The following is a 21549-nucleotide window of genomic DNA, read 5'->3' as shown; positions in this document are numbered from 1 at the left end:
ATATAAATTGGTCAGGTAACATTGGCTGACCGGTCAGGTAACATTGACTGACCAGTATATTGCGCTTGGGCTGTATGAGCCCCTCCGGAGTCTGTACACACCCCCCAGTAAGCGCCGTCGACGATAAATAAATATAGATGGCTCGGGCTGCACGCCGCAGTGGGTACTGGAATGTACCATCATATGCATTGCATTGCATTCATGCATTTGTTCATTATTTGTCCTTGTGATATTTCTGGAGATATTTATCTGCTTTTGCTGGTGCTATTTGATCCTTGAGTATTGGGGCCCGAGTGGCTGACCAGGAACAAAGATATTGCCCGAGGGGCGGGTTTCTGTGCATAGTGACACCGATGGCTGGAATTATTTTGCAATTGTTAAAAAGATTATTTTCAAAAGAGGTTTAAAACTGAGTCAGATATTTTATAAAGGATTTTCATGGAATTACTGTCTTCAAAAAGGGTTGTACCGTCTTAGATAGCACGATGAAGTGTTATTACGTGATTTCTTATCGCTCAGTTATTATTTACTCTTATTACCACTGAGTTGGAAGTACTCACTTTACTCCCTGCACCTCGCGTGCAGTTGTAGGTACTGTTCACCCGGTAGCGGGTTATTAGCGGACTGAAGGTATACTATTGTAGCTGAGCAAGGTGACCGTCAGCGTTCACAGCACCGTATTTCTTCATTGATTCTAAATTCCATTCTGTATATTGCTGGTCTTGTATTAGTATTTAGATCTTTAGATGCTCGTGGCTTGTGACACCCCGATTTCGGGCTGAGTCGGGATGGTTTCCATTATTCTATCATGTTTACTTCGCACTTGTGATTATATTATCTGCGAATTAGACTTATTCCTACTAAGTAATTATAAATAGATGTATTGTTTTGTTGTTGGCTGGCCTTGTCCCCACGAGAGGCGCCATCACGACCGGGTTGGGATTTTGGGTCGTGACAAGTTGGTATCAGAACCTAGGTTACTTGGTCTCACGAGTCATGAGCCGGTTTAGTAGAGTCTCGCGGATCGGTACGGAGACGTCTGTACTTATCCTCGGGAGGCTGCAAAACCTTTAGGAAAACTTCACATTCTTGAATTCTTATCGTGCGTCCTCGATTCAGCTTGAAAAGAAACTTTTGAAATTCCTTCCGCGTGATCGTATGCACCAACGGGCGCTCAGTATCAGATGTGTCTCGATGGCTTTTGATTCCCCGATCGAGGGGCGAGGTGTAATCTCTGTGAGTTTGAAGTTAGACCAGTCAGGAGGACTTGAGGCCAAATCTTTGCCAATGGCTTGAGCACCGAGGTGCTGATTTTGTGAGAAAGTGTTTTGAACTTATATGTTCATTATTGTCCTTGTTAGCCGGAATGGAGGTTGGATATCCACGTGATGAGTATGTTAGTATTGCGAGGTGTATTTGTACGACTTGGTAGTGGCGAAGAAGCCTACTGGATAGTAGATGAACTGTTAAGTGATTCGTTTCTTATTGTGATTTGTTGAGTAGCCCGAGTTATGGGCGCGTGAAGAATATTTTTCGTGTCTCCTAGTTAGATAAGTCTGGGAGCTGAGATCGCTTCCGTAAATGTATTATGACGAAATCGTTGAGTCAAGGAGACCACCTTGAAGGTCGAAAATATTAAAGGAAGAATATGTTCCTACTTGGTTGAATAGCCCAATAATGGAGGGTTGAAGGGTATTTTCTATGTGTTATGATTCAAATAGGTGCAACGCATGTCCATGTATCAATTTAGATTTATGTAATTGATATGCATTGTGATGCTTTGTCAAGTTGTGGATGTGTTGTTAGGATGATTTTGGTGATTCTCTGGCAGGTGGATATGACCAATTACAAAGGAGGTTCTGTCGAAATTTTTGAAAAATTTAGGACTTAAAAAAAATAAAAATTGGTCGCCTAGAGAGTGGGCTTAACTGTTGTGTGAGTAAATGCAAGAATTGCAGAAGAGTTAAAATTCCAGATGATTCGTGTTTCCACGAGCTTATGATGGAGTGAGTTTAATCTCACCATGATATTACGACAGCAATAGAGTATATGTGTTGTGATCTATGGCTTCGAGCCAAGTTGGGGAGCTTGCTGTTGATTAGCTGATTGCACAGTTTAATACCTGCGTGAATTCTGGTTATTGGCGTATTGGTGGGTTATTGCAGCTACGGAAAATGACCATGAGTGGTAATTTGAGTAAATGAATTGTTGGATGCATGCTATGGTTAGCCTTATTGGCTCATGTTCAGACTTGAGGGAAGATTCATGATTTATGCCTCGTATAGGTGCAGGCTTCGAGGGAAGTGATCCCTCTAGGTGCTTTATCGAGAGGGTATTCATATGTTATAAAATTCAGTAGAGTTGGTTGCATTCGGGGCCAAGTCAGAGCTGGGTGGCTCTCAATAGCGGTCCTAGTTAATTCAAGAGGTAAAGTGTGGTGCCTAATGATTTTGAGTCTATAAGTACGGTTAAGAGTCAAGCTTTTGAAGCAGCTTATGAAGAAAGGCACAGAATGTTCTATGATGTTTTGACTTGCGGTGTAGCATTTGAGAGACATGAAATGGTCATGGTATTTGAGACAGCATGGTCTCGTGATTTAAGGTCACTCGGGGTGAGTTTGGTTGAAATAAGTTAGGTGTTAAAGGGAGATATTATTATTTCTAAGGCAATCAAGGATAAATTGGAAGGAAGTAGATTGATTAGCCATAGTTGAGTTGGTATACTGGTGTCAGTGATCGGTTCGTTCAGCGTGATCGAGTTATGCATGTGAGGCTTGTCGGCCGCAGTGATTGATGTTATTCTGAAGCATTCTTTTGTTAGGGCCTATTATGAGTAGGCGGATCCCAGAAAGTGTTATGGTGGCTTGGACAACTACTTAGAGATTGGCATATTCGACGATTATGAGGATTCGCCTGTATGCTGCTATAGTTCTCCTGAAGTGAGTTAAATGGAAAGTCTTATGTGATGAAGTATTAGCCTATCGGTGGTTCCAGAGTTGTGATGGAAATCGTGTCTATCGTATATTGGCACGTGAGGTGCAGTGAGTGGTATGAAATTTAAAGTAAGGACCAAGGTTGCAGTTTGGTCAATGACTGTGATGTCACGATCTCAGATGAGCAGTATATGAGTTTCAGTGTTTTGAGTAAGATGGGTATTGACGTTAGTATCACCTGAGGTCGGTGTTTTGTGAGAAAGGCTTTGCATCCTGGTTAGGGATTCTTGATCGTTTTTCAGCGTTAGTGCAGCTGGTGGTTTGGATGTGCAGACCCGTTAATTATTTCGGAAGATGGTGGGAGCTTGTCCCACAGGAATATTGTATAAGTGTGACATGTAGTCACTTGATTAATTAGAAATTTAAACCAAGTATGAGGATTTTGGTAATATCATCCATTTGAGAATTTATGCCTGGAGGGCACTCTGTTTATTGGGTTATGGACCTGTGAAAGATTATTGGCCTAGCTTGGCACGATCAGGATCGACTTGAGGTCGGTTGATAGGTTTAAATGTGGAAGTGAGCCTTACGTCAGGCCAGTTGTGTTTATTTCAGCAATGCGCTCTTTATGGAAGGATAGTCGCGGTTTTATTTCGTGGTTAGTTAATTCATGTAAAGATATATTGCACCATATGAGTTGTGAGACGGCTTGGTAAATTCCTTATGTGTTGAGGTTCCGCTCAGCGGTGATGTTATATGAGCAGGATGAGACTTAGATCATGTATCGCACCTCAGTTGTGCTTGAGTTTGTAGCCTATAGCGCTATATGTTTCCTTGGGAATGATATTATGCACCTTAGTGTGTTTATGACCGATATTCGGTATTTTGATGTGATGAGCTATTCAGCTCGACGTATATCTCCTTATGTGAGTTCTATATGTGGATCGGGTGGCACACCGCCATGTGTATGTTGTTTGGATCGGGTTGCACGCCGCAACAGTGTGATGTTCAGTTCAGTGCCCATATTTGCTTTTGTGTGTTCTGTTTCCCTGTTTTCTGAGGAAGTCTATGTTAGTGTGCGAGTTGAGTAGTTCCTTCTAGAGTTCGCCTTCCTTTTGTATCGCGTTCGAATTGATAGCATACTGGCACATTGTGGCGTCTTGTGGGATTTTTGATTATGTGTGAGGTGGCTTATTGCCTAAGCAGTTCGTACTGGGTGAGACGAGGTTACTAGATTTGGGATCAGTGCAAACTGATTATATGAAGTATATTATAGAGCAAAGATCATTCTTTGGTTTGCGACAAGGTAATTGAACTTGTCAGGAGTGTAGATCCAATGAATTGTTGATTCAGCAGTTGGTTGTGAATTTCGGCACATCTCTTCAGTCGTATCGGTGTTAAAAAAAAAAACTAAAAAAAAAAAAAAAAACTAGTGCAAGACCTGTGTAGATCATGAGATGCAATGGGAGCATCAGATTCGTGGAATTTCGACCATTATGTTTAAAGAATGTTATTGTGGTTCTATGAGTAAGTGATGCAAAGTGTGAATTCAGCAAAGTTATGCAGTCATGTTTGGGTACAACGTGTGGAGATTGATATGGTGGTCGTATGATGGAAACAGGCTTGGCAGGGAAATTCAGGATGTTGGAATTGGGCCTAATGGCTTATTTGCTTGAATAAATAAGTATATCTACAGAATTATCGAGCTAATGTGCTCAACGGAGTAGTGGTAGTATGAGAAGGTGCATGATGTGTTAAACAAGTGATTTTGTACTACTTCAGTGTAGTTCTCAGCACGTTCGAGGACGAACGTATGTTTAAGTGGGGGAGATTGTAACGACCCGACCGGTCATTTTGAGCTCCAACGCGTCATTCAGCAGTTTGAGGCCATGAGCGACTTCATCTCAGGTATATTGACTTGTGTGTACGGTCAGAATTAAAATTCAGGAAGTTTGGAGTCAAATCTAAATGAAATTCTCATTTAGAAAGCTTAAAATTGAAGAAATGAACTAGGATTAGAATTTTGAGTAAACGACCTCGGAATTGAGATCTGAAAGTTCCAGCATGTTCGTATGATGATTTCGGACTTGGGCATGTGTCCGGATTTGGTTTTGGATAACCCGTGAGCATTTCAGCATATATTGTGGAAGTTAGTATTTTAGAAGAATTTCATAAATTTGGGTTGGAAGGCATTTCAAAGTTATAGATGTGTGTTTGGTATTCTGAGTCTGGGAATAGCTCCGTATGGTGATTCTGGAGTTGGGAGCGCGATCGGAAGTGAATTCGGATGTCCGGAGGTCATTTTGAAGTCATTTGGCTAAATATAGAAATTTGAAGGTTTTAGAGAAAATTCGACCGGAAGTGGAAATTTTGATATCGGGGTCGGAATGCGATTCCGAAAGTTGGTGCAAGTCCGTAATGTCGAATATGACTTGTGTGCAAAATTTGAAGTCATTCGGACTAGTTTTGGTAAGGTTTGAGACACTTAGTCTCTTTTAAGGAAGCTTAAGTTGGAAAAGTCAACCGGATATTGACTTATGTGTTAGAGGGCTCGAAATGTGAATTTTATGGTTCGGATAGCTTCGTTAGGTGATTTGGGACTTAGGAGTGTGTCCGGAATATTTTTGTGATGACCGGTGTAGAATTTAGCTTGAATTGGCGAAGTTAGTATTTTGGCGAATTCCGGTTGATAGGTGAGATTTTGATCCAGGAGTCGGAATGGAATTCCGAGAATTGCTGTAGCTTTGTTATGTCATTTGTGATGTGTGTGCAAAATTTCAGGTCATTCAGACATCGTTTGGTTGGATTTTTGATCGAAAGTGTATTTTCGGAAGTTTTTGGAAACTTAGGCTTGAATTCAATGATGATTTGATGTTTTGATGTTATTTTGGGTGTTTCGAAGGTTGGGACAAGTTTGAATGATATTGTGGGACATGTTGATATAATTGGTTAAGGTCTGAGGGTCTCGGGTGGATTTCGGAAGGTTAACGGAATGAAATTCGGACCAAAAAGAAAAGAAAAAGCTGCAGAAATTTCTGCTGCAATTTTATGATTCGGGGAGCCTACTTTAGAAGCTCATATCTCGGGATATATAAAGCGTTATATGGTGTACAACCTATCAAATTAAAGATCTTTGAGTCTAGTTTCTAAATCCTTAATCCGTTTGTCATTTGGATATTTATACAAGACGTTATGGGTGTTTAAACAGAAGGTGTCCGACAAGGAAATTTTTTAATATGATGTACAACTTGTATAGCACAAGTGCAAGGTACAACTTGACGAAGCACGGGCAGATTCTTTTAAACACGGATTTGGCTTATTTCTTTCATTTCTTTCATTTGGCTTGGATTATTTTGGAGAGAATTTCAAGGGGGATTTCATCAAGCATCAAAGGTGAGTTGTTTCTACTTATTTCCAAGTTAAATACATGGATTAGAGCTGAAAACTCAAGTAAATTATGGACAAAAATGGTGGTTTAGGGCTTGAAACTTAAGAGAATTAAATGGTGATTTGAGGGGTCAAATGAACTCCGATTTTTGTGAATTTGGTATGTATAGACTCGTGGCAAGATAAGGGTCGTATTGATGTAAAAATTTCTGAATTTTGAGACGTGGGCCCGGGGCTCGGGTTTTGCTAATTTCGGGATTTTTGACATTTTTCGAGTCTTTTCGATTGGGTTATATTCCCTTAGCCTATTGTAACGTATTTGTTGTGGTTTTTACTAGATTCGACGCGCGAAGAGGTCGATTCAAGAGGAAAGGGCATTGCGGACTAGTCTACGGCCGGTTAGAGGTGAGTAATACTTGTAAATGATATCCTGAGGGTTTGAAACTCCGGATTTGCACATCATAGTGTTGTATTGAGGTGACTTGCACGCCAGATATGAGCGTGGGGTAGAGCACCATTGGAGATTATGACTTGGTCCGTCCCGGTTGTTGATTTTACCGCGTATTTGACTGCAATTTCTTGTTATCATCATAATTTGGGTTGATTGCCATGTTTGGGGCCTTGTGCCAACTTTTAAAATCCTTCGAGGATTGATATTACTACTTAGCATGATTTGCATATCATCTAACTTCAGTCCAAGGTTTTAAATGTTGTTTTGCAAACCCAGCCGTATTTCTAAGTTTTGAAAACTTAAATGACATTTTAAATGCATTTCGGGCTGGAAATTTCAATTTTGTAAATGCCCAAGGGGCTTACTATATTATTTTCTGGACTGATAATAAAGTGACTTGAAACAGTGGTAACAATGACACTGTAATATATATACTTGAAACAGTGGTAACAATGACACTGTAATATATATACCTGAAACAGTGGTAACAATGACACTGTATATTATACTTGAAACAGTGGTAACAATGACACTGAAATATATACTTGGAACAGTGGTAATAATGGCACTGTAGGATATAAATTGGTCAGGTAACATTGGCTGACTAGTCAGGTAACATTGACTGACCAGTATATTGTGCTTGACACTGTATGTTATACTTGAAACAGTGGTAACAATGACACTGAAATATATACTTGGAACAGTGGTAACAATGGCACTGTAGGATATAAATTGGTCAGGTAACATTGGCTGACCGGTCAGGTAACATTGACTGACCAGTATATTGCGCTTGGGCTGTATGAGCCCCTCCGGAGTCTGTACACACCCCCAGTGAGCGCCGTCGACGATAAATAAATATAGATGGCTCGGGCTGCACGCCGCAATGGGTACTGGAATGTACCATCATATGCATTGCATTGCATTCATGCATTTGTTCATTATTTGTCCTTGTGATATTTCTGGAGATATTTATCTGCTTTTGCTGGTGCTATCTGATCCTTGAGTGTTGGGGCCCGAGTGGCTAACCAGGAACTAAGATATTGCCCGAGGGGCGGGTTTCTGTGCATAGTGACACCGATGGTTGGAATTATTTTGCAATTGTTAAAAAGATTATTTTCAAAAGAGGTTTAAAACTGAGTCAGATATTTTATAAAGGATTTTCATGGAATTACTGTTTTCAAAAAGGGTTGTACCGTCTTAGATAGCATGATGAAGTGTTATTACTTGATTTCTTATCGCTCAGTTATTATTTACTCTTATTACCACTGAGTTGGAAGTACTCACTTTACTCCCTGCACCTCGCGTGCAGTTGTAGGTACTGTTCACCCGGTAGCGGGTTATTAGCAGACTGAAGGTATACTATTGTAGCTGAGCAAGGTGACCGTCAGCGTTCACGGCACCGTATTTCTTCATTGATTCTAAATTCCATTCTGTATATTGCTGGTCTTGTATTAGTATTTAGATCTTTAGATGCTCGTGGCTTGTGACACCCCGATTTCGGGCTGAGTCGGGATGGTTTCCATTATTCTATCATGTTTACTTCGCACTTGTGATTATATTATCTGCGAATTAGACTTATTCCTGCTAAGTAATTATAAAGAGATGTATTGTTTTGTTGTTGGCTGGCCTTGTCCCCACGAGAGGCGCCATCACGATCGGGTTGGGATTTTGGGTCGTGACAGTTTCTTAGAGTGGAACGATAAGAAATGACTTTGATATCCATCTCTTCGAGCTTCCCGCGATAATGTCATACTTATGACGTAAGCCTTTATGATAACTGAGGCGTCCCGTCGGTTCTTCTTTCCAGAATCATTCAATGTACTGTCGACTCCTATTCTTCAAAGCGATAATATTGCCGCCGGTCCAGTTCCCAAAAACATATTGATTGCGCCTGTTGATACGTCTTTCAAAGACATTGATGACGCCGTCAGTTACGCTACCACCCGTTTTATAAATGGAAGCCTTCTTGAACCAACTCTTCATTCAAATGTTCTTTAACAGCCTTTCACCCTTTTCTTCTCTTCATCCTCATCCATTGTTATTTCCCATGCTTGAGGCCCGTGGCCTTAAGGTTACATGGTGGCGTTCTCATCAATCACACCATGGCCTTTTTCCAGGTCTCTCCCTTACCAAGCGATAATGTACTGATTTGTTATTGTTGTTGTTGTTGATCCGAGGTGATGAGAGAGAAATCTCAAATTATCCTCGCATTAGAGGATATGAGGACTATGAACCTCTACTCATCTCTCTTGATTACCCGGTGCGGCGCCTCACTCCTTTTACTTTCCGTGGAGTGAGGTGGTACTGTCTACTAACTGTTGCATCCCGCACCGGTGTAACGTCTCAAGAAGTGGCTTCGCAATAGTAGTGCTGGCGAGACCCGTACTCGCCAGATTTGCCACTTCTTCATCTTTTTCTGCTTCTTCTTTATCACTTTCCTCTTCTTCATCTTCTCCCTTGAAGATGCCGTTTTGGAAGACCGAGATGAGGCTCTCGAGGAGATGATGCTCGAAGATACTGCCGCTGAGGATGCACCCCCGAGAATATATTAGATCCTTGGCTTTTATTCCTTTACTTTTTTGCTTCTTTGTTTCTGTGAAATGACCCCTCGTGGGCTTTTGTAACCATATGTAAAGAACCTTCGTGGGCTTTTATAATCACGGTTTATTAATACAAGGATATTTCTTCGATTTGTCTTTGATTTATGCTGAATTCCCTCTTTATTTGCGTTTGTGAATAAAATCTGAGCATGTGACTCTACCGGTTGGCCCGAATATCGGATCAGGGCATAGGTATTCCCTCGGTTCTCGATCGGCCAATATGATTTTCCCTGAAACACTTTGCCGTCTCTCGGAGCAAGCCCGAATTAACCCGATACATGCTTAGGCTACCGAAACCGACGATTTTGAATCAAGTGAGAATGAGGCCTTGATTTTTAGAACTAACTTAGCTCCATTTAGATCCCGTTGGTAGTTCCCGAGACTTTTACGAATAGTCCTCGAGTGAGGTTTAGCCTAAGTTATGGTGGCTCAGGAAACTTGATTTGAACTTAGCGTGAAGGTAGACCTGGGGCTTCATCAATAATTCTTGAGTGCGAACTGGCCAGAGCTCAGGTAGCTCAAGGGCCAAGGAATCGGGTAAATGACCCACATTCGCAATAGCAGAAACCCTCAAGGCAGGATGCCACCTCGAGATTGGGCTTAGATATGAGCAACTCTTTTTAGAGCTTAACTTTCATTTTGGCAGGGGTCCCCGAGATCGAGTACCATCTCGAGGCTCGTAATTAAATTAATGGCTTCTTGGAGCCTATCTTCTTCTTGGTGGAGGTCCTCGAGATCAGGTACCATCTCGAGGCTCGTAATGAAATCAATGGCTTCTTGGAGCCTATCTTCTTCTTGGTGCAGGAGCTCGAGATCAGGTACCATCTCGAGGCTCGTAATGAAATTAATGACTTATTGGAGCCTATCTTCTTCTTGGTGGAGGTCCTCGAGTTCGGGTATCATCTCGAGGCTCGTAATGAAAGAAATGGCTTCTTGGAGCCTATCTTGTTCTTGGTGGAGGACCTTGAGATCGGGTACCATCTCGAGGCTCGTAATGAAATTAATGGCTTCTTGGAGCCTATCTTCTTCTTGGCGGAGGCTCTCGAAATCAGGTACCATCTTGAGGCAGAAACGATGCGGGGTTTTTTGATCCTCGAAATATTTTATGGCAGCGTTAATTGCATGACATGTTTATGAAGCGACTAGGTCAATTCCGCTGGTACATCTTCCCGAAGCAAAAAATGGCTTAGTCAGCATTTTTAATTGGCCTTTGAGGCAGGCGGATAATCGCCGCTTTCTCCATATATAGGGTTGTATTCTTTCTTTTGGGGATTTCAATTCTGAGTAGTTATCCTCATCTACAGAGTTTTTCTTTCCTGCATTAGGCCATTCATCATTTCATCTTTTATGCCCTTGCTCGAATTCCCGCTCCAATCCCCTAGTTTTACCACAATTATGGCTGCTACACTAGGGTCCGCTCAGCAAGGAGAGGGGAGTTCTGCCCTTGAAGGCTTTTTGAACCAAAATGCCCGGGGTCGTTGGGAGTATGCCTCGAAGTATATTTCTTTAGTAGGAGAGGGGCACCTTGAGTTAGTGAGGAGAGATTGCGGATGGGGGGAAAAGGTAGTACTGCGGGCACCTTCCCCGGAAGAGTGCATCATCAATCACGCCAAGGGGTTTTTGAACATGTACACGTATCGTTTTACACTGGGCCCCCTTAATAGAGTTGCACTTGACTTCTGTAGAAAATACCGGGTTACCTGGCGCAAGTTCACCCGTCATTTTGGCGGACAGTATTGATGATGAGGTTATTTGCGAAAAAAGCAGGGCTTGAATTCACTCTTAACCATCTCATCAGGCTATACCGACCTTTTTACCATTAAGGTCTGCTAACCCTACAATGACGATACACCACGCCTTTCATTGTTGATGATGAAGAAGACGGAGATCGAGGGTGGATGAGCTGATTCCTCTGAGTACGAGCTGTCGACATTATCCCTGCAGAATTTTGCCATTTCCTGAGGAATGGAAATTTACACATAAGTAGTACACTCGTGCATTTGTAGTTTTTAATTATGGCTAAGGAGGGCTCCGTAAATGTTCTTTCCTTTCCCTTTCTATAGCAATTTTATGGATGTTGTGCGAGGTCCCCGACCTGCCTGATTGGGCTCGAAAGTTGGCGACTCACTCGACTTATAATGAGCGTAAGTGGCGAGCTTTGTCTAGGGGTAGATGGGAGGCAAAACACCACGGTACATGCTATGTGATTTGCTCCCTCCCTCTTTTTTAAGGGCACTTTCTCTTTCTGCGTACTAACTCTGTCATTGTAGGCATTGGGAAGTTCTTTGAAGTGAGATCATGCCTTCTAGGAGAGGGGGGAGGATTGCCGACTTCAGGACTGAGGGATGATAATAATAATATTAAGCAAAAAATGTCTTTTCAGGGCGATGACGACGATAGCAAGACACGTTCCGCCTAGAGGCTCAGAGAGGGCGTATCAACCGAATCTGTAGCACCCGAGATCTCTAGCTTTAGAAAAATGGTCCCTCCTCCACTGCCATATTCTTTTCTCGTCGTAGGAACCTCGAGGAGTGAGGGATCCCTGCCGCCGACTTCTCATCCCGTCAAAGATACTTCGAGGGGTGCTTGAGGCCAGGGGCCACACATGTCGGATGGCCGTATACTAACTGGAAGTGGTTCTATTGGGGTTGACGGAGTCGGGCTAACAAATGTGCGTTCGACTTTCGAGGGAGCTCAGCAGGTCTGCTCCGTGGTGAGTTTTAGCTGATCACATTGGTTTTTATAGTGTTTGCAATTTTTGCTCTCTTATCACGTTTCTCCTCTACAGGCTTTTAACAAGCTCAAATCGGAGTTGCTTCGGCATGAGGCTAGGTTGCGAAAAGCCGTAGATGGGGAGAAATCCCTCAGGCTTCTTTGCGATGAAAGAGAAGACGAGTTGGCACACTTGCGGTATGAGGCGAGTCGCAGTCTGAACTATGAAAGCTACCTCAAGGAGCAGGTAACTTCAATTTCAAGGGAGTGTGTGTTTCTTCTTCTACCTTCCGAGGCTAATATTTCGTTTACTTTAGCTGCAGAAAAAGATGGAGGATCGGAAATGCCTTAGGAACGAAGTTGGTTAAGCCAAGCGCGAGCATGATGAGCTAAAGGCTCGGGTGGACACCCTGATATCAGCCAAGAAAGATGCTTTAGCCAAGGCTTCTGCCCTCAAAGTGTAATTTCACAACACTCACGAGAATAGTTTGGTCTGAACGGACATGATTCCAAGGCTCGAGTCCAAGCTCCTGAAGGTGATGGCCGAAGTTGTAGATGCGCGAACTGAAGCCGTGACAATCCGAACTAAGGCTAATAAAAAGGTGGATGTCTATTTGAAGGACACTGCTGACGCTCGTGCTGAGATAAGGGGGGCTCTCGACCAGGATAGCAGGAATAAAAAATACATAAGGTGTAAATCTCGGAGGGAAACCCTCGAGGAAATTCATGTCAGGGGCTTTGATCTCTCGGAAGAGATAAAGCAGGCGAAGGCGGAAGAATATGATGCTAAGTTCCTTCTGTCTGGTGTCGAGGATGACGAGAAAGAGGCTGACGGACCATAGTCCCCGAGAGGGACATAGATTGGATTAGGCCTTTCCTTTCTTGTTTTGCGTAAAGTGCTTTCAAAGAACTTTGTAAATGAAGCTTGTATTCCCTCACATATATGTATAAAAGGAAGCCTCACAGTTTTATTTTTCATACGTTTCCCTTTGCCTTAATTTTAGCCAAATGAACTGGTCTTTGAGTTAAAAGGAATCCTCATATTCATGGTATGGCCCTGAGGCTCATTGGGCTGGCCCGTAGGCTCTTACGTGCTTGGTCGGTACGACCTTTTAGTATAAGTCGACATTTGAGCTCTTATGATTTTGCTCTTAGGCAAATTTAGTTAACTGTTTTGGGTTCAGTCTCCGAGTCGGGTATCGACTCGAGCTCATTCGACCCTCAAGTTTTTGAATTTAAAGCTGGACCTTAGGCTCTTACGCGTTGGGTCAGTACGACCTCTTGTATGGGCTAGCGACAGTGGCTCTTACGTATTGGGTCGGTACGACCTTTTGTATAGGCTTTATTCTTCCCTCGTTAAGGACTTTTTTGAAATTGTGTTTGCCTAACTCATCGACGGTTCAATAAAACCTCGATTGTGAGTCGTTGTATGGCAATGATTGAGCACCTCGGGAGGTTTGGCTCGGCGGCTGAGTATCTCGAAGCCTATAGTTTGGATCTAACATGGTCGAAACTCTTTTGCCTATGTCGAGGGTAGCCTGTTTAACCGATTTTTTTCTAAGTATTTTCAAAGTAACTGAAGGCCTATGATTTCATAGCGACGGTCGGGCATCCCCAAGTCACGTTAGTTTGGTTGCTACAGCCTTGTGACCGTAGTCATTTGTGTTTGGCCAGAGTCTTTCAGTCCCCGAGTGAAGTAGTTTCGGCGTCTATATCGAGAGTATGCCTTTTTTGGGGTCTTACAAGTTCGATATATAGCCTTAACTTTGAGATCGAGATTATGCCTTTCGTAAGGTCTTATAAGTTTTTGCATGCCTAAGAGGTCTTACAGTTTGGTTACTTGGTACAAGTACGGTTCATGCCTTGCTTGAGGTCTTACAGATATTGTTCTTGCCTTATGAAGGTCTTACGAGACCGAAGCTGACCTCATGTGGTCTTATGACCTTGGGTTTTGATAATTCGATGGGGGTGGCGATTGGCGACGGTCCCCGAGTCATCGAAAGTTTCTTGGCTCGGGAGCCATTACTTGTAAACTTGGTATTGCCTCATTGAGGGCTTACGATTTTGGAGTTTCCAACCCGGAGGTCATGTGGCCTTGAGTTTTCGATGCCAGTCCCCGAGTGTTCGGGATATTTTGGCACTGGAGCCGTCTTTGCAAAAAACACCGAGCTTCCTTGAAACGCGAAATGCTTTGATGAAGGGGAAAGTGTTCCTTGATTACTTGGTACAAGTATACACCTTTTTTCTGTTATGGGATTGGTTGTTCAATGCGGACACGGTTCGTTCGACCGTTTGGCCCGGTACATTATTTTCCTATCGAGACCCCATTTAGTGCATCTTGGCTTCTCCTAGTAGGTGACCTTCCCGGGGGATGCCTCCTAGTATTCGAGGTAGATTGCAAAAGAAGTCTTGAATACTTGTTGAGTCTTCCTTAGGTAGCATATAAATGTTGCCTCATTAAAACCTTGCCGATAAAACCCTTCTTGGGATAAAAACCCGATCGAAGGAAAAGAGTGCAACACATGCTTTTGGAACCTAAGGCCTTCGAGTTGGAAAGCACTTCGGCCATTTCGTTCGGATACTTGCATTCAGATTAGTATAAAATGTAACTGAAAAAAGGGAGATGGTCATACCTTAGTGCTGACGGCGCTTCAGATTTTGATGTGATTCAATCGTTTGTTATGAGGACTCGATACGATCCTTTGTTTTGTTTAGTCGGGGGTAGCCGAGAATGTAGCTTGTTATCGCTTATTTTACTGTTTGCTTATCCTTTGGCTCCTTCGAAGGTGGAGGTACTGGTGTCGCCGTCACATCGTTCACCACGAACATTTCTCTTGCGCATGCTGTTCCCCGTAGATGGTTTCTATCCCATCCTTTGTCAGGAACTTCATCATTTGATGGAGGGTGGATGATACTACTTTCATGCAGTGTATCCATGGCCTTCTGAGCAAGGCGTTGTACCTCATGTCTCCTTCGATGACATGGAATTTGGCATTTTGGGTTGTGCCGACCACGTTGACTGGGAATGTGATTTCCCCTTTTGTTGTTTCGCTCGCCATGTTGAATCCGTTGAGGACTCAAGAGGTGCACACGATTTGGTCAAGCAGTCTGAGCTGCTCTACCACCCTCGACCTGATAATGTTGGCCGAGCTACCTGGATCCACAAGTACACGTTTAATTTGAAATGTATTTACAAGGAAAGATATTGTTGTCATCGTTGTGAGGCTGAGACAATGTCTCGATGTCCTCGTCGCTGAATATGAGAGCATCCTCGGGTATGTAACCCCGAGTTCGCTTTTCTATGGTGATGGATATTTTTGTTCTTCTAACCATGGGTTCTTGTGGGGCGTCGATGCCTCCCAAGATCATGTGGATGACATGTTGTGGCTTATTTGTTTTGTTCTTCTTGGTTGCCTCTCTTTCTCGGAACTAATTTTTGGCCCGGTTGCTGAGGAATTCTCGGAGGTGACCTTTGCTGAGTAGTCGGGCTACTTCTTCCCAAAGCTGGTGGCAATCATCGGTCCTGTGGCCGTGCATGTTGTGGAATTCACATACTAAGTTATTATTTCTTTGCGAATGATCTGATTGTACAAGCCTGGGCCACCTGGTGTCTCTAATTTTACTAATGGCGAATACGATGTTTGAAACATCGACATTGAAGTTGTATTCTGATAAGCGAGGTGCCTCCGTTGGTCCTATGTGCCTATCGAATTCAGCTCTGCTGACAAATCCTCGAGGGTTCTGGCCTCGATCCATTCTTCGATCATTGCGCGGTATGTTGTGCTTTGGGGCATTTCTTCTATCTTTAGGGTATGGTTGGTATCTCTCTTTGTTCGACTTCGACTCCTTTGCCGGGAGCCTGCTAGGTAGTTGGTCATCTTCGACCCTGATCTTTGATTGGTATCGGTTGTGGACGTCCGACCAAGTCACGGCGGGATATTCAACCAAATTCTGTTTTAGCTGTTTCGAAGCCACCAAGCTTCGTCCATTCAAACCTTGGGTGAAGGCCTATACTGCCCATTCGTCGAAGACCGGTGGTAGTTCCATTCGTTCCATTTGAAAGTGAGACACGAACTCTCGCAGCATCTCGTTCTCTCTTTGCTTGATTTTGAAGACATCGGATTTCCTTGTAGCTACTTTGATGGCACCAGCGTGTGCCTTTATGAAAGAATCTGCCAGCATGGCAGATGTATCTATTGAGTTTGGGGCCAAGTCATGATACCACATCATTTCCCCTTTTGAAAGCGTTTCTCTGAAATTTTTCAGTAGGACAGACTCGATCTTGTCGTCCTTTAGATCGTTTCCCTTCACTGCACAAGTGTAAGCAGTGACGTGCCCATTGGGGTCCGCGGTTCCATTGTACTTTGGAAGGTCTAACATTCTGAACTTCTTTGGAATGGGTTTTGGAGCCGCTTCCTGCGGGAACGACTTCTGTATGAACTTTTTTGAATTCACACCCTTCAGGATCGGGGGTGCCCCCAGAATTTGGTCGACCTTTGAATTGTAGGTCTCGGCCTTCTTGTCGTTGACTTCTATTTTTTTCTCGCCTGACTCGACCCTCTTTGTGAGGTCCTCGAGCATTTTTACGATGGTGGGGTAAGTTGCCGACCGGTTGTTGCTTGACCTTTTTGGTACCTATTCGGTTCGAGGGACCATTACCGGGGCCACTGTACTTGGGGTTTTTTTGGTGGCTCTACAGCTGAGCGATTGCCAGTTGTTGTGCTTGCAATATCTCAAAAATAACGTCAAGGCTGACCTCCTGTTCCTCCCGAGCTGGGGTTTTTTGGACTTCTTGTTGATCTCCTTGATGTATGCTCCTATTAGTGTGTGAGCTTATATCGACATGTTGGGCATTACGTGAGACCACGTCCACGGGAATTGGTTCTGGTACATTCTCAGGGTTTCGTGGTGGTACATCAATACCTAGAACATCCACACCATTTTCTCCATGTTCTTCAAGAATGTTGTTTTCACGTGCATTTACTGAGTTAGACATTTTGACCTGAAATCAAAGATCTTGGACAAGAAAAAATGTGAAAGATAACTTGCGTTATGTAGTTAAACTAGCAAGAAAATAATCACTATTATTTTTAGCCCCACGGTGGGCGCCAAACTGTTTATCTTGTAAATGGTAATTACAATTAAATTTGATTTTATGGTTATAAAAATATGTGATCTACTTTTATTCTAGTTGTTATGCAATGAATGCTAAGTAAAAGATTAGAAAGTAAGATTATAGCTTGAGAACGATGTGATAGTCAAACCAAACGGCTGGAGATCCGAGCCTCGAGCCGACATATTGGGGCCTCGAGGTCGAGTCTGATGGCCGGCTTAGGGCGATCGATGGAGGATTAACAGTTATGAGACTACAATAATGGCTCTTTATGATCAATGATAAGCAATAAATGAAGAACAATAAATAGAACACAATGAATATAAGCAATAAATGGAAGTAATGAGAACAAGAGAATATGTTAGAGAGCAGAGAGAATGTTATTGTATGTTTAGTATTGAATATCAGATCTCTACAAAATGACAAGGATCCCCTTTATATATGAGGGGGAATCCCACCATAGTACAAATGCATTCATTATAAATATATGGAGCTGGTACAGCCAGTTAATGCCCTGATGCTAGCTTAGACTAGCCTGACAGGCTTTGTCAGCTCTAGCTGCGCGCCTTGGGAACTTCCCACCTTTTCATCATAATCGCCGATCTATACTGCCCCGAGGTCGGGTGTCGATTAAATATCGACCATAGCCTCGAGCCTTTGAATACGTGCTTACGAGGCATCGTAATGACGGGAAATTGGACCCTCCGATTTTACCGTATACAAGTACTAAATATTAATTTTTAAATATCTATAAACATTTTATTTTGTTAAAACAGCCTCCTACCCCCCACCCCCTTCCTATGCACATTAGTTCATCAATAACATCAGCTTTTCAGAGTTCTATACAACTCTTTTATGGTATCAGGGCTATACTGCCTAACGACGTAACTATCCACCATTTGTTTTTCGACGCCCCATGGATTATGAAGGAACCAATCTTCCTCACCTTTGATTCCAATTGCTAGTTTTGCTATAGCACCATTAACTCTTCCCTTTATGACTGACATCACTACAACCGATGCATCCCACAACGTTGGACACCTTCCGTCACTTCTGGTTGGCACTCATCCTTTGTTAGTGGCTGCAACTATTATATCATCTACTTTAAATCCTGCAGGGTCTGCTACCAACTCTTTGTTGTTTCACCTATCTCTGGGTTCTCTACATGCAACATCTATGTCACTTTTTCACATGGCTGCTCCTTCTACCTTTCCAAATTATTTGATGGAACCTTCTGTTAATCAGACCCTTCCTTCTCTCTCGTCTTTACAGACTCCATATCCAACATCTATTTCTACTTCTTTTGCTCCTCAGATAATAAACCCAATCCCCCCATTCATTGTCCCTTCAACCAAACACAAGTCCATCTTCTCAGTCATCCTTGATTTACACCCTCACTTCAGGTCTCCATTAAACTCACGCCATCGAATTATCAAACTTGATTCAATAATAGCACTCCATTCTTATTGGATATGGATTCACATAATTTGTTACCACACAACCATTAACGAGTGCAAAACTCAACACGAAATTATTGCTCTCTAGTCAAAAATAGTATAGTTTAATTATCATCTCCACAGGGATTGGATTTAAATAGTGTTTGAATAATCTTTAGTTAATTACTATCCAAAAAATTAACACTTGACTTTATGATTATCCACTATGATTAACTACTGTGAACACGTGATTTTTGCCTCACATGAATTACTCCTACAGAATCCCAAAGAATTAGATTTTTCTTTTAATTATCTGTTATTTCAGGAATTATTGTAGAATTTTTCTGACTATTTGCGTGTGCATGTTTAATTTTATTTAATTCATGAAAAATACAAAAATACGTTGCATTTGCATTTAGGATTTAATTTTGCATTTTAGATTAATTAGTAAATTAGTTGTTTTATAAAAATAAAAAAATCACAAAAAATAGCTCACTTTCGGCATTTTAACTCTTTAATTTTGAATTTTATAGTTCTTCTTTAAATTTAGGACTTAATTAATTATTGTAAATATTATGTTGAGTATTTAATATAATTTGGTAGGTTAATTTAACTTTTAAGAGTTAATTTAGGTTTTTATTTTTAATTTGAAAAGAAAAGAAAATAAAAAGCCTGGTTTGGGCCTTTTTATTTAAATTTTCACGGGCCCAAATTAAACTCCCCCTGAAACTCATTCAGATCCAGCCCAATCACGCCTTAACCCGGTCCAGCCTTTGCAGCTTAACCAAACGACGTCGTTTGGAGTTCCTTGAGCTAAAACAATTTAAGCCCTTCATATCCCTTCATCCAATGGTCATCAGAGGTCAATCACAATTATATAAAAATGTCCAACCCCTCCAAAGACAACGTTAGTTCCAAACACCCCTTTTCAGTTCTCTCATCTTCTCCATGAACCCTAGTGCCGCCCTGAATTCTCCACCATCTCCAGCCGGCGGCGCCACCTCGAACCACCACCAAATTCTCACCCCAAGACCCTCACTCACCCCTGATCCCCAATCCATTACTAATATCCCAAAAATCTTAACCAAACGGAGCCGTTTTTGGATTTGAAAATGCAGAAGAGGAAAACAAGAAATCCCTCGAATTTTTTAAGTTTTGACAAGAGATTTGGAGTTGAAGCTGGCCTTGCTCGTCTGTTCTTGACAAGAACACATGATTGAGGCCATGTTCTGCTCAAAATCGACACATCCGAGTTCTTTCTATCCATGACCATTTTCGGTCTTCTGTAGGTACTCTCTTTCTTTTGTTCTTTCTGTTTCTTTTATTCTTCTTCCATCTCCATCTCTTTATGTCTCCTCTGTTCTTTTCCTTTATTACTTTTTCATTTTTTTAATCAGTGTTTGTTGCATGATTAGATTAAGAGCAAGTTTTAGTTGTGTTTGTTTTGGTTCTTACGTTTAGTTTTAATTAGATCCTTTCTCCTTTTTTGTTTTTGGTTTCATTTTCAAAGTGTTCTTGTTTTTGGGAAACTCTGTTTAGCCCGTTAATTTCGTGAGCTTTGATGTCGACTTGAAAGTGGGCTTTGTCAGACAGAGGCCCAAAAGGAGGGGTTGGTCCGGGTTTTTGAAAGTCCATGTCTGGTTTGTCTTGGGTCAACTTGACCCAGGTTGGTTTGATGGTAATTGTCAAGGGTTTGAAATGTTAGTTTAAGAATTTAATCACGGGGAATCTTCAGTAACTGACTTAGGAAATTTCTAGGAAGGTGGGTTAGGGACTGACCTAGCAAACAAATTTTAAAATTAAGGATTCACTAGCAAAAACAAAAATTCGAAAAAGAGCAATGGGCAAAAAACTAAGATCATTTCTGCTGCCCTAGAGCTTCTCTATAAAAGGGTGTTATTTCCTAATCAAGCCAGAGGGGGAGAGAGGAAAAAGCACTGAAAATTTAAAAATGACTAAGTTTTCTTTCAAGTTCAAAGTACTGAAAATTGCTTGAATTTTGCTTAATTTTTGGGTTTGAATTCCCTTTGATAAGTCAGAATTTCTAAAAGTTCAATAGAATAGTGAATCTGGGTTCAAATGTTTGGAGTTGGTTCAAGAGTTTGAGGCTGATTTGCTGATTTTGTTGCTGTTTGGTTTTGCTGAAGTTACTGCTGTTGCTTCCTCTTTAGCTGAATTACTGCTGCTGTTTCTTCTTAAGCTCCAAATTTATTTCCTTTGTTATTTTGCTGTATTCAGGTATGCTTTGGACCTCAAATGACATGTTGAAATTGAAAATGAGGACGTTTGATGATACAATATTTCATTGCAATCTATTTTGTATTATTTGATTTTGTATTTATCTAGTCTTACCATGTGTTATATGTTCGCTATTTTATCATTACTGAAGCACTTGTAAGGTGAATAAGTAATTGAGTCAAACATGTTTTGAGTTGTGAATTGATAAGGTTTTGCTGGATATGTTTGATTGTGTTTTGGTACTGTTGGTTTGATGTTAAGTATTAGGTTCAGAAGTTGGCCATATGAGCATTGGTAGTGAATAATTGAACATATGAAAGGGATTATAAGGGAATTTTATTTGTATTTCAACATTGAAGTAATACCTGTTTAGTTTGTAATTAGCGTGTAGTTGAGGGGTGCTTATGTGAACTTAGGTGATGCAGTTTTGTTTTGAAAAGAGAAGAGGCATGCTCTTGTATTTTTATTAAAAGCAGGCTGTGTATTTTCAAATGGTTAAGTATTCTGATGAAAAACTGAAAGTGAAATCTAGTTGTTGTTTGGATAAGTAAGATCAATTGTGTGAATGGTTATGATGTTTAAATGCTGTACATTTCAGCATGGCATTAGGATTGGGCTTCAGTTTGTTCTTTTTTTTAAATGTGTAAAGTGACTTGGATGGCCTGGGGAAATGTGGCTGT

The 21549-nt window shown here is 41.7% G+C and overlaps 1 long non-coding RNA gene across 1 annotated transcript; it reads left to right on the top strand.

The window, feature by feature from the left end:
* The first annotated feature begins 6290 nt into the window (after nucleotides 1-6290).
* LOC138881986 (uncharacterized) lies at nucleotides 6291-21111 on the top strand. Its single transcript, XR_011403417.1, has 4 exons — nucleotides 6291-6325; nucleotides 6658-6724; nucleotides 8080-8124; nucleotides 20870-21111. It is a non-coding gene; the product is annotated as an uncharacterized lncRNA (long non-coding RNA).
* Nucleotides 21112-21549: the final 438 nt, after the last annotated feature.

Source organism: Nicotiana sylvestris, chromosome 11 (assembly GCF_000393655.2).
Source record: "Nicotiana sylvestris chromosome 11, ASM39365v2, whole genome shotgun sequence".
NCBI classification, from domain to species: Eukaryota; Viridiplantae; Streptophyta; class Magnoliopsida; order Solanales; family Solanaceae; genus Nicotiana; species Nicotiana sylvestris.
Note: the sequence above shows the minus strand (reverse complement) of the source record. Positions and strands in the feature narration are given on the sequence as shown.